This window comes from Macrotis lagotis, chromosome 1 (genome assembly GCF_037893015.1).
Source record: "Macrotis lagotis isolate mMagLag1 chromosome 1, bilby.v1.9.chrom.fasta, whole genome shotgun sequence".
NCBI lineage: Eukaryota > Metazoa > Chordata > Mammalia > Peramelemorphia > Peramelidae > Macrotis > Macrotis lagotis.
In genome coordinates, this window is record NC_133658.1 from 128,564,192 (window position 1) to 128,574,891 (window position 10,700).

General features: G+C 36.8%; 1 protein-coding gene and 1 long non-coding RNA gene across 2 annotated transcripts in view; one reads left to right on the forward strand and one right to left on the reverse strand.

Moving 5' to 3' along the window:
* Nucleotides 1-10,437, forward strand: part of LOC141502932 (uncharacterized) — a 31,704-nt gene extending 21,267 nt beyond the window's left edge. Inside the window, exon 3 of the long non-coding RNA XR_012472721.1 lies at nt 9,536-10,437. This is a non-coding gene — a long non-coding RNA (uncharacterized LOC141502932). The remainder of the gene's footprint in view (nt 1-9,535) is intronic.
* Nucleotides 1-10,700, reverse strand: part of ANTXR1 (ANTXR cell adhesion molecule 1) — a 303,869-nt gene that overhangs the window by 9,998 nt on the left and 283,171 nt on the right. The window lies entirely within an intron of this gene.

A 10,700-nucleotide genomic window follows, 5' to 3' on the forward strand; every position in this document is an offset into this window, starting at 1 on the left:
CACCCCCAAGAACCCCAAATTTTCTTTTCCACAGAACAACTCAGTGGTCCTAGATCCCTGCTTTGGAACTAACTAGAATTGTATTTGTCCTTTATATGATGTCTTCAAGTAGTTGGAGAAGAAAATAGCAAACCGCTTCAGTATCTTTGCCATGAAAGTCCCCAAAATGGGTTCACGAAAAGTCAGACATGACTGAAATGACTGAATAGCAGCATTGTGTCCCACTAGTCTTTTCTCCTGGTTAAATATTCTCCAATCCTCCAATGTAACCTTGCATGGATTGATTTTGAGGTCCCTTGTTCTCTGTTTTTTACCTCTGGAAGCTCTCCAGCTTGTGTATTTCTATATAAAATACAGTGCCCAGAGATGAATATAGCACTACAGATTTGTGCTTTGAACATTTTAAAGCATAGTGCATTGGGATTATTACCTCCCTTTTGCTGAACACTATTGATTTTCTCATAAGGCCCAAGAATATACGAGATATCCCAAAATTCTTAGTGCTGTTTTAATCTTTTAAAAAAAAACAAAACAAACAAACCACTAATACTATTGGAATATGCTGAATTAGCTTCTTTGGTTCACATGTGAATCTCATGACTCATATGATGAACATATAAGTCATGTCTTATCCCTCTTTCCATCCTGAACCTTGGACTCTTCTGCTGGAACCATCTTTGGCTTTGAGAGGTGAGCTTTTACCTTTTCTTGTCTATACTAGTCTTCAACCTCCTTTCCTAGTCATGCAGAAATCATGGCATCATCTCTTCCCTCCTTTCCTCCTTCCAGCTTCCCTTTATGTGGTGTCTTCTCCATTAGAATGTGAATTCCTCGAGGAGTCCAAGAGACTATCTTGCTTATATTGTCTATAAGTATCCTCTGAATAGGGCACAGTCCTGATCCATAGCAAGGTCTGTCTCTTTCTCTGTCTGTTTCTGTCTCTATTTATTTATCTTGAGATCAGAAATCACATCTTATTGATTCACTTTTATTAAGTGAAAAAGGCAGCAGCATTTTTTCCCCAAGGGTTGTCAATACAGTTAACACATTGAAAAACTTCTTAAAAGAAATTTTTTGCCCTCTGCCTCTGGTGGAGTTCTTGGTTAACAAAACCTGGTTTTCTAGACACATCTCTGATAATGTCCTCCACCAATGCTTCATCATTCTTTTTTTTTTTTTTTAGGTTTTTGCAAGGTAATGGGGTTAAGTGGCTTGCCTAAGGCCATACAGCTAGATAATTATTAAGCACCTGAGGCCACATTTGAACTCAGGTACTCCTAATTCCAGGGCCGGTGCTCTATCCACTGCACCACCTATTGCACTTGATTTGATTAGGCTTTAAGAGTGGGTCCAGTGATGTATGATTGCCATCAGAAGATGGTCCTAGCTAGCTAAGGCCAAAACATTTTGATACCAGTGATGAATATTTTTGGCCACTCATCAAGTCAATGAGTAGTAGTAATATGCATCTGGGAAGAGAATAGTCAAACTGATGAAAAAACAGACACTTTAAGAATTGAAATAAAAAGTGACTAGTTATTTCAAGAAATATAGAAATTCCCACAGCCCTCTCTAAGTTCTCAAAACATAATTACTCCTAATTGATTTTAATTACTTAAAATACAGCTAGGGTCCTTTTATAATGGAAATAAGATGTTCCTGCTTTAGGATGAAAAGAATATTTTTATCAGAAATTTTAGAATTATAAGATTAAAGACTTAGAGTTTGAAGGGAATTTAAAGGCTATTGCTTCCAGCTCCATCCATTTTGTAGTTGAGGAAACTGAGTCATGAGATGACTTGCCAGGGGTCACACAATCAATTAGGTGCTTTATTGCAAGGAAAGAAGGGGAAGGGGAAGGAAATTCCTGAGATGGGTTTCCCTGACTCCTAGTTCAGAATTGTTCAGTATTTTAGGGAACATCATTTGACCTGGAGTCAGAACCATCCAGGATTTGGTGATGCTGTAGGCTATGGAGTAGATTCAAGGGAGTAACTCTACCAGCTGATGTTAAAAAAGACCTAGGGCTCTTAAAATTATAATCACCTCATAGCAATTCAGGAGTAGTTAGGTGGCACAGCAGATAAGGAAGCCATCTTAGTGAATTCAAATCTCAGACACTGTGTGATTCTGGACAAACACTGTTTGCCTCAGTTTTCTCATTTTCAAGATGAATTGGAAAAGAAAATGGCAGACCACTCTAGTATCTTTGCCAAGGGAAACACCTTACATGTTCATTTGCAAAGTGAACCAGATTTCACCCGAATAAAAATGTTCCTTGGTTGGGGTCGAAGAGAGAAACACTTAGAGATTTGGGAAGAAAACTGAAATACCAGGCTTGGCATTCATTGTTAGCATGGAGACTCCATTGCTTTTTAGTTAGTGATTTGCTGTCCTTCTTTTCCCCTCCCTTCCTTATAAAGATAATAAACTAAGTTTTTAAAGTATTTTAAGTTTACAAAGCTCTTCCCTTACAATGAAATTGAGATGTGTAGTATAGTTGTTATCCTCGTTTTTAGATGAGCAAACTGTGTCAGAACCTAGAGATTGAAATTCTGTTTCCAGTTGAAGGGGGCATTCTTTTTACCATATTTACTGTCTCTTCTATGTGATAAGATGACAAAGATAATAATATTTGACAATTATAAAGTATTGTACATACATTATTATCTTTGATCCACACAGCAATCCTGTGAGGTCGGTGTTAATATTATCCCCATTTTACATATGAGGAAACTGAGGTTGAGAGAGATTAAATAACTAGCTATTTCACATATATATCTATATCATTCCATTTCCTGATTCCAGGCATTTTCAATATCTCCTCTTCTTGGAATTCTTTCTCCATCTCCATCTTCTGATTTCCCTAACTTCCTTCAGGTTCCAGTTTAAATCTTACCTTTTATAGAAAGCCTTTCCTAATTCTAGCATTTTCCCTCTAAAATTATCTCCAATTTATCTTGTATAGATCTTTTTGTGCATAGCCGGTTGCATGTTGTCTATGCATTAGACTATGTGCTCCTCATGAGAAGGGACTATCCTTTGCTTTTCTATACATCTCCAGAACTTAGCAGAGTGCTTGGAAGTAATAAATACTTATTGACTAGATTTGATTTGACTTTAGTGCCATTTGTACTAATTTTCCCTTTCTCAGTTCTCACATAAAAATATAATAGAGCTAATAGGGAGTAGCTAGATGGATAGTAAATAGAGTCCCAGTCTTGGAACTGGTCATGACTAGCAATTGACAACTCTGAGTATGTGTACTCATGAGATTGGGTAGATGTGTAAATCAAGATAATAAAAGCAGCTCTCAAATGTTTGCAAAGAGATTTATAGACATTATCTCATTTGATCCTGTGAAGTAAGGCGTGCAAGTATTATTACATCTGTTTTATAGAAGAGGAACCAAAGGTTTAGAGATGGAATGAAGCTCAGATGTCACCTTGTCTAATCTGTACCTTCATAGGAGCTTGGTCTATCCCATCCCTGTTAATAACATCTGACCTATCTATTCTGTCTCCACTGAAAGAAGACCTTCAGTGAAGGAAAACTTACCATATCCTGAGATAATTTCAAATAGTATTTAAATATTAGTTTTAAATATTATTTCATGTATCAATATCTGAGTTATTTTGGACTTACATTTACAAATTCAAATAGAAGTATAAGCAAAACTCTTATGAATGAATTTGTTAATTGTATTTGCTTGCTGTAAACCTTAGTTTTAAGTCTTTACCATGCACAACTGTACTTCTACCATGATCCCTAGTTCATCTGTGTTGATTCCTAAGTTCTTTAGCTCCCTTCTTAAGAGGATGGAAAATTGAGAGACACAATCATAAGGTTACTAAAATAAGGCTGACCTTTCTTGGTTAACTATTCCAGGTCATCTGGGTCTCTAAAACTAGTAGGTATGGACATGTGTACAGAAACACAAGTGACTTGCCCAAGGTCACATAAGAGAAAGGCAGATTCAGAAGTTGAACTTACGTTTTCTGACTTCAAGTTGAAGGTAGTTTTTCATCTATTATCCTGCTACTTACTCAGATCATTGTCATAGATTGTTGTAAGATTTAAGAGGTGGAAAATCTCTTGGAGTTCATGGCCTTCATTTTATAGGGAAGGAAACTGAGGTACATATTAAGTAACTTGATCAAGATCATTCAGGTAGGGAGTATTACATTTGGGATTTGAACTCAGATTTTGTGACTAAATCTTTTTTCTCTATTACATTAGGAATCTTTGAGACTGTGTTTGTGTGCATGGGATGTGGGACTTTGTGACTGATAGATCCTTGAAAACTTAAATTCCATATCCAGTGGTATTTGTAGTAATTTTCCCTTTCTCAGTTCTCACATGAAAAAATATAATAGGGAGTAGCTAGATGGTATAGTGGATAGAGTGCCAGTCTTGGAATGAGAAAGACTCCTCTTCCAAAGTTCAAATCTGGTCTCAGTTACTTAGCTCTGTGACCTTGGTGAAGTCATTTAACTTTGCTTCAGTTTCCTCCTCTGTAAAATGAACTGGAGAAGAAAATGACAAACTATTCTAGTAACTTTGTCAAGAAAACCCTGAATGGGGTCACAAAAAGTTGGACATGGCTAGGACTAATTAGATAAAGTCAATTAGTTCAATCATTACCTAAATATTCCCCAAGTTATCTGTTCAGAACAAATAAGAGTATGACTAGAATAGAGATGACTTGAGATCTGTAATTTACCATTACAAGTTAATGATAATCTACATTTTTGAGATCCAATCAGTCAGTGCTGACTAGACTGTTTGCTTATCATTTCATTTCTTCTCCCCATGATATTTGGAGAAACTTTGTCAAATGTTTTGCTGAAATTCAAATAAGTTGTGCTTATTCTATTTCCCTAATCTACCAATTTATTGTAGTAGTATTTGTCAAAATGTAAATGAGGTTAATTTGGCGTCATTTTCGTTCAAATTTGTATTAAGTTTTTAAGCATAGACTTTTGTAAATTCTTTTCTTTCAGTTCCAAATGTTCCTTCTTCCCCACCTCTGTGCTATCCAATGCAAAGGCAAGAATACTAAAACACATTATAAATATGCCTCTGCCCAAATATGATTCTTGATCATCTCTGACTCTGTCTACATTTGCTCAAAGATCATTGAAAGTAGTTAACACATCAGTCTTTAAGATCTCAAAGTTCTGAGGAAAATGATAAAAATAGTTGATATGAACAGAGCACTTAAGTCTTCCTGATTCCATTTTCAACATCTCCACTCTGCCCCTTAGCTGTCTCCAGATAAGGAATTTTCTTCATATTAAATCTAATCTTCCTCCTAGGTCATCTTGCCATATCTCTCTTGCTGACCATTTCTCTCATTCCTCCTCAATCCCATGAATCCTTTTAATCTTTTGATCCATGCACAATAATCAAAGCAATACTTTCACTGCTTTTGGAAAGTTCATACCAGTTGGCATGATCATCAACAAATCACCCCATGACTTCTCAGACCAAAACTTCTTCCCTTTGAACAATTTGGATTCTCTTCTCTTCTCTATTAAAATGTAAACTCCCCAAAGTCAGGGACTATGTTTAACATAGTACCTAAAATATTGTAATTAGTAAATGATTTCTCATTCATTCATTCATTCATTCAACATCGTATTCTCCCCAGGTCAAATGTAATTAGACCAGCAATTTTTTTTGACTTTGTATAGTCAGTAAATCCTAAATTTTTTGACTTTGTATAGTTTTTAAGTCCTAAATTTAGGATTTACTTAATGACATATACTAGTTCATAGCAAAGTTAGAATTTTCATCCATATTTTCTGATCCAAGTCTAGGGATTTTGTCACTTCCTAAATATATAAAATAAATTTTGTCAGCATAAGGGAAATTCCTCCCTCTAAGGCCATCATCATCCTCTTTATGGCTTCAAATTTGAGTCCTATAGAGTTGTTTGGAACACACAGGTTAAACTACTTGCCCATGGTCCTGGAGCTAATGAAGTACTTTAGGGTAGTTAATGATTGAGCTAAAATTTGAAACAGGTCACATTTGATTCAAAAATCTAGTGATCTTTATTTGGTTCCAAGGCTCAGAACTGCTTGGACTTAGTTCAAGCCCAATGACTGAGGAAATAAATCTTTTAATTGATGTCCAGTACTGTCTCTACACTACATCCAAACACAAATCATTTCTTTGCTTCATTATAAAAAGAAGCCTTGGTTACAGTTTATTTGTGTGTTTTTTTTAAGTTGTCCCTTGGAGATTTGAAAACCATAATAATTACCACCTGTGACAGATTCCTCCATTCAACACACTAGAGTTTGAATTCACTGTATAGTATTCCAGGCATTCCAATAGATGTGCAATCAGAACCAGGATTTAGGAGATTAATTTTTTTTTATAAAAAAAATAAAAGATTTGGCATTTGGAAAATCTGCTAGCTCTGGGAATATGAATTCTCTCTTGAGCTGTAGAACTAATTTCATCAAGTGTTAAAGCTGCAAAGAACCTTAGAGATCCCTTAGTTCAATGCCCTCATTTTACAGATGAGGAAACTGAGGCCCAGAGGGAGAAGGAATTTGTTTAAGAAAACACAGTAAGTGGTAGAACCAGAAATCAAAAATTTGGCATTGTAAGATTTTTTTACCTTCTCCTACTCCACCCTTTCCACAACAGTTTTTCTCAACTTTGCTTCATTTTTATGGTTTTTATGATTACTGAACCAAGTTTCTTTCTATTATTTCACACTCTCTGTGTGTTTATGCATGTATGTATTTGTGCATGTGTGTGTAGAAACATGCCACCTACATTCTGCTACATTTCTGACTCATATCTCCCTACTAATGGCCTTTTCTGGGACTTTATGGTAGCATTGAAGGGCCTGGATTCTTAGAGCCTTTGTCAATATTTCATCCCAGGCAGGTCCTACCATGCCAGAAAATCTTTGAGCACAGTCCAGGCAATGGACTGTGTGAATACCAGCCAAATTAAATTTAGAGAAGCTCCTCATCAGAGGCTGTCAGACTAAGGGATGGGTTTTTTTTTGATGGGGGGTAGGAGAGAGGTGGAGGATGGGAAGTAATATAGCTATCCATGAAAATTATCTCCTAAGGGGGTAGAGGAATTGTAGTCTCTGCATCTATGAAATCATAGTTCCTGGGAGCATTGAGGGAAGTATAACAGCAATGTCCTACAGTCAGGGAAAGGACTTGGTACTTCTTCAAAGAGGGAGACAGATGGCAATTCTCTCCAGCTTAAGTGACTTTTCCATACAATCTTCCAGTAGCCCTGAGGCAATCAGTATTCTCTCCCCCTTTTGAATGCATAGCACTGTGGTTTATAATCATTCAAACATTATTCAAATACTGTCTTGTTGCTGTTTTTTCCCCTAGTAATTCTTAATACTTCTATTTAACTATTCACAGTTACATTTTTTTATCCCTTGCTGGACTTTTAGCTCCTTACAGGGAGGATCTAGAATTATTATAATACCCTCCACAAACCCCTATGATATTGCCTTGAATATTACAGATACTCAGTTCAGCCAGTTACTCTGGCTTTTCCCCAATACCTGGAAAGCTCTCTCTCCTCTTCTTTGCCTACTGACTTCTTCTCTAGCTTTCTTTAAGCCCCAAATTGAAATTCCTTCTTTTACTAGAAGCCTTCCCCAACCCTTCTTCATTTTAGTGCTTTCCTCCTATTTAGTTATTCTCTAGCTAACCTATATATGGCTTTGTTTTGCATATATAATCTACACAATTAGAGTGTAAGTTCCTTGAGGCCAAGGGCTGTCTTTTGGCCTTTTTTTTGCATTCTAGTGCTTAACACAGTATCTGGCACAATATTTATTGTTTTGATTTGTTGTGTTTCTTCATCTGTAAAACTGAAATACAATGTGTTGCATGGCTTGTTGTTAGAGTCAGCTAGGTGGTTCAATGGATAGAGCACTGGCCTTGGGAACTGGGAGGAAGGAGTTTGAATCTGGCCTCAGGCACTTGATGCTTACTAACTGTGTGACCTTGGGCAAGTCACTTAACCCTGATTATCTTGCATCCAGGACCATCTCCAGGCATCCTGATCCATATCTGGTCATTGGATCCAGATGACTCTGGAGGACAAATTGGGACTTGGGCACAGCACCTCCTCACTCAAATCCAGTTCATGTGCTTGTCTTATCATGACCTCCCTGATGTCATTGTCTTCTTCAAAAATGAAAAACAAAATTATTATTAAATCTTGGGAATTGGGAAAACCTGAATTCAAATCTGGTCTTAGCTCTATGACCCTGAGCAAATCACTTAACTTCTATGTGTCTTCATTTCCTCAGTTTTTAAATGGGCATAATAATAACATCACCTATATCACAGGGTTGTTATGAGGATTAAGTGAGATTACAATATTACTAAAGCAATTACCACAGTGAATGGCATATCGCCTTTATTTTCCCTCCTCTCCTCTTCCTTTATTGAGAAGAATGCATTTTGGAGACCTTCAGGTGGAAGTGATTTAATACTTTCAGGACCTGTGATTTTCTCAGTGTGTGTACTACCTTCTCTAAAGCAGGCTGAAATACCTCTTTGCCTTCAGAGATGGTTTACATGAGTTTCTGTGAGTGGAAAAAATTCATCATCCTGCCAAAAACTCAATTGGATGAGCTTCTCTGACTTGAGGCTGGTCCTAGGATGAAAGATCATTGCCCATTCTCTAATCCTTTCCATCCTGGTCAGTCCTGCCTGAGTCTGTGCTCCACTGACCTAGTCTTTTTTTTTTTAAGTTTTTGCAAGGCAAATGGGGTAAAGTGGTTTTCCCAAGGCCTGTGACACAGCTAGGTAATTGTTAAGTGTCTGAAACCAAATTTGAACCCAGGTACTCCTGACTCCAGGGCCGGTGCTTTATCTACTACGCCACCTAGGTGTTTTATCTACTACGCCACCTAGCCGCCTGGCTCAATACATTTTACATAGACTATGGTAATAGTGTCTCTCTCTCTCTCTCTCTCTCTTCAACAATTTAACATTTCCAATTATATACAATAGTGTATGTACCCATCATTTTTTTTCAAGGCTCTGAATTCTACAATTCCCCCCCCCCCCCCCACCAAGGCTGACAGGGCAATAGTCTCTTAAACAGTTTCCTTGCCTCAAGGCTCTTCCTTTTCTGCCTTTGAACAGTAAAACTCAAATAGAAATAGGAGCAAAGTCATACATAAAGATTCCTATTGACTGCATAATGATTTAGAAAACCATATATTAACATGATCTAGGTGGTGCAATGTATAGAATCAGAGCCTGGAGTCAGAAAGAGGAATTCAAATTTGACCGCAGACAACTTTATGATCTTGGGCAAAGTCGCTCAACCCTATTTGCCTCAGTTTCCTGAGGCAATGAACTGAAGAAGGAAATGGTAAATCACTGTAGTATCATTGTCACGAAAGCCTAAATTAGAATCTTGGAAGAGTTAGACACAACTGAGCAACATTGGTCTATTGTATTTCTATTTATTTTGTTAAGTATTTTTCCATTCCATTTTAATCTGGTTCTCTTTTCAGATTATCTAACACCTCTGCTCTACATTGCTTCCAAATTGATACTGCTAAACCGAAGTACAAGTCTATTCATAGGATCATAATGCTCAAGAAGCTCAAATGGTACCTTTTTGTCTCTAGTATTTTAGAAACTCTTCTCTTTACCATCTAAAGTCCTTTACAATCTGGTTCTAGCTTATCTTTTGGAATTTATTGACATTACCTTCCTTTAGTTATGCTACAGCCAGACTAACTAGCCTGCTACTCCTCATCTGTGGCATTACACATTCTATCTGTTTCTTCTCAAATGGGAAGGCACTTTGTCTTTAATCCTCTTTTTCTGGATTCCTGCTTCCTTCAAAACTCAGACCAAATGTCCCCTTCTATGAACGTCTATCCTATTCTTCTCTGTGGCTTATGTCCTACAGATGCTTCTCTAGTATTTACTTTGTATTTAAATAACTAGGTGTTCAATATTGTGTAAAGTGATGATACAAACACAAGTAATCAGGCTGGTCCATTTCACAAAGGGATTTATATATTAATAAGGGAAGACAACAAATATATAAAGGGGACCTAGTGTCTTGGCAATGAGTTGGAGGTTTTGATCAGAACAAGAAAAGACAAAAGGCATCCTAATGGAAACCAAGGTGGCTTCAGGTGATGAGTCCAAGGATGGGGAAGAGAGAATGACAGTTGGCAAGAGTAGAGTCTGAATGTTTTGGAGTTGATGTCTATTTTATTTTTACTTTTCTGTATAATATTGTTTTTCTCCCAATGGAATGCAAGCTCCTTGAGGGCAAAGGCTATTTCATTTTTGTTTTTGTACCTCCAGTACCTAGTATAGTTTCAGCTTCTAAATACTTGCTAAATGAATGGATGACAAGTGGTCATCCAGCCTTTACTTGATATGACATCATTATTCAATTTCATAAACATTAATTAGCTGACTAATATACAATTTATTGTGTCTAAAGATGATTTAGAGACAAAAAGGGAATAGTCCTGCCTTTAGGGACTTGGACAAGAGCATGAAAGTCTCTTGAGATTTTGTTAATGTTATTGTCATTTGCTAATTCATTTCCAAATCTTTAGAAAAGAGATGCCAGATAATATAAAATAATGGTCAGTTATTACATTTAGCTGATCAGTTAATATGTGCAACACTTTTAGGGCTTTGGGAGAGAGT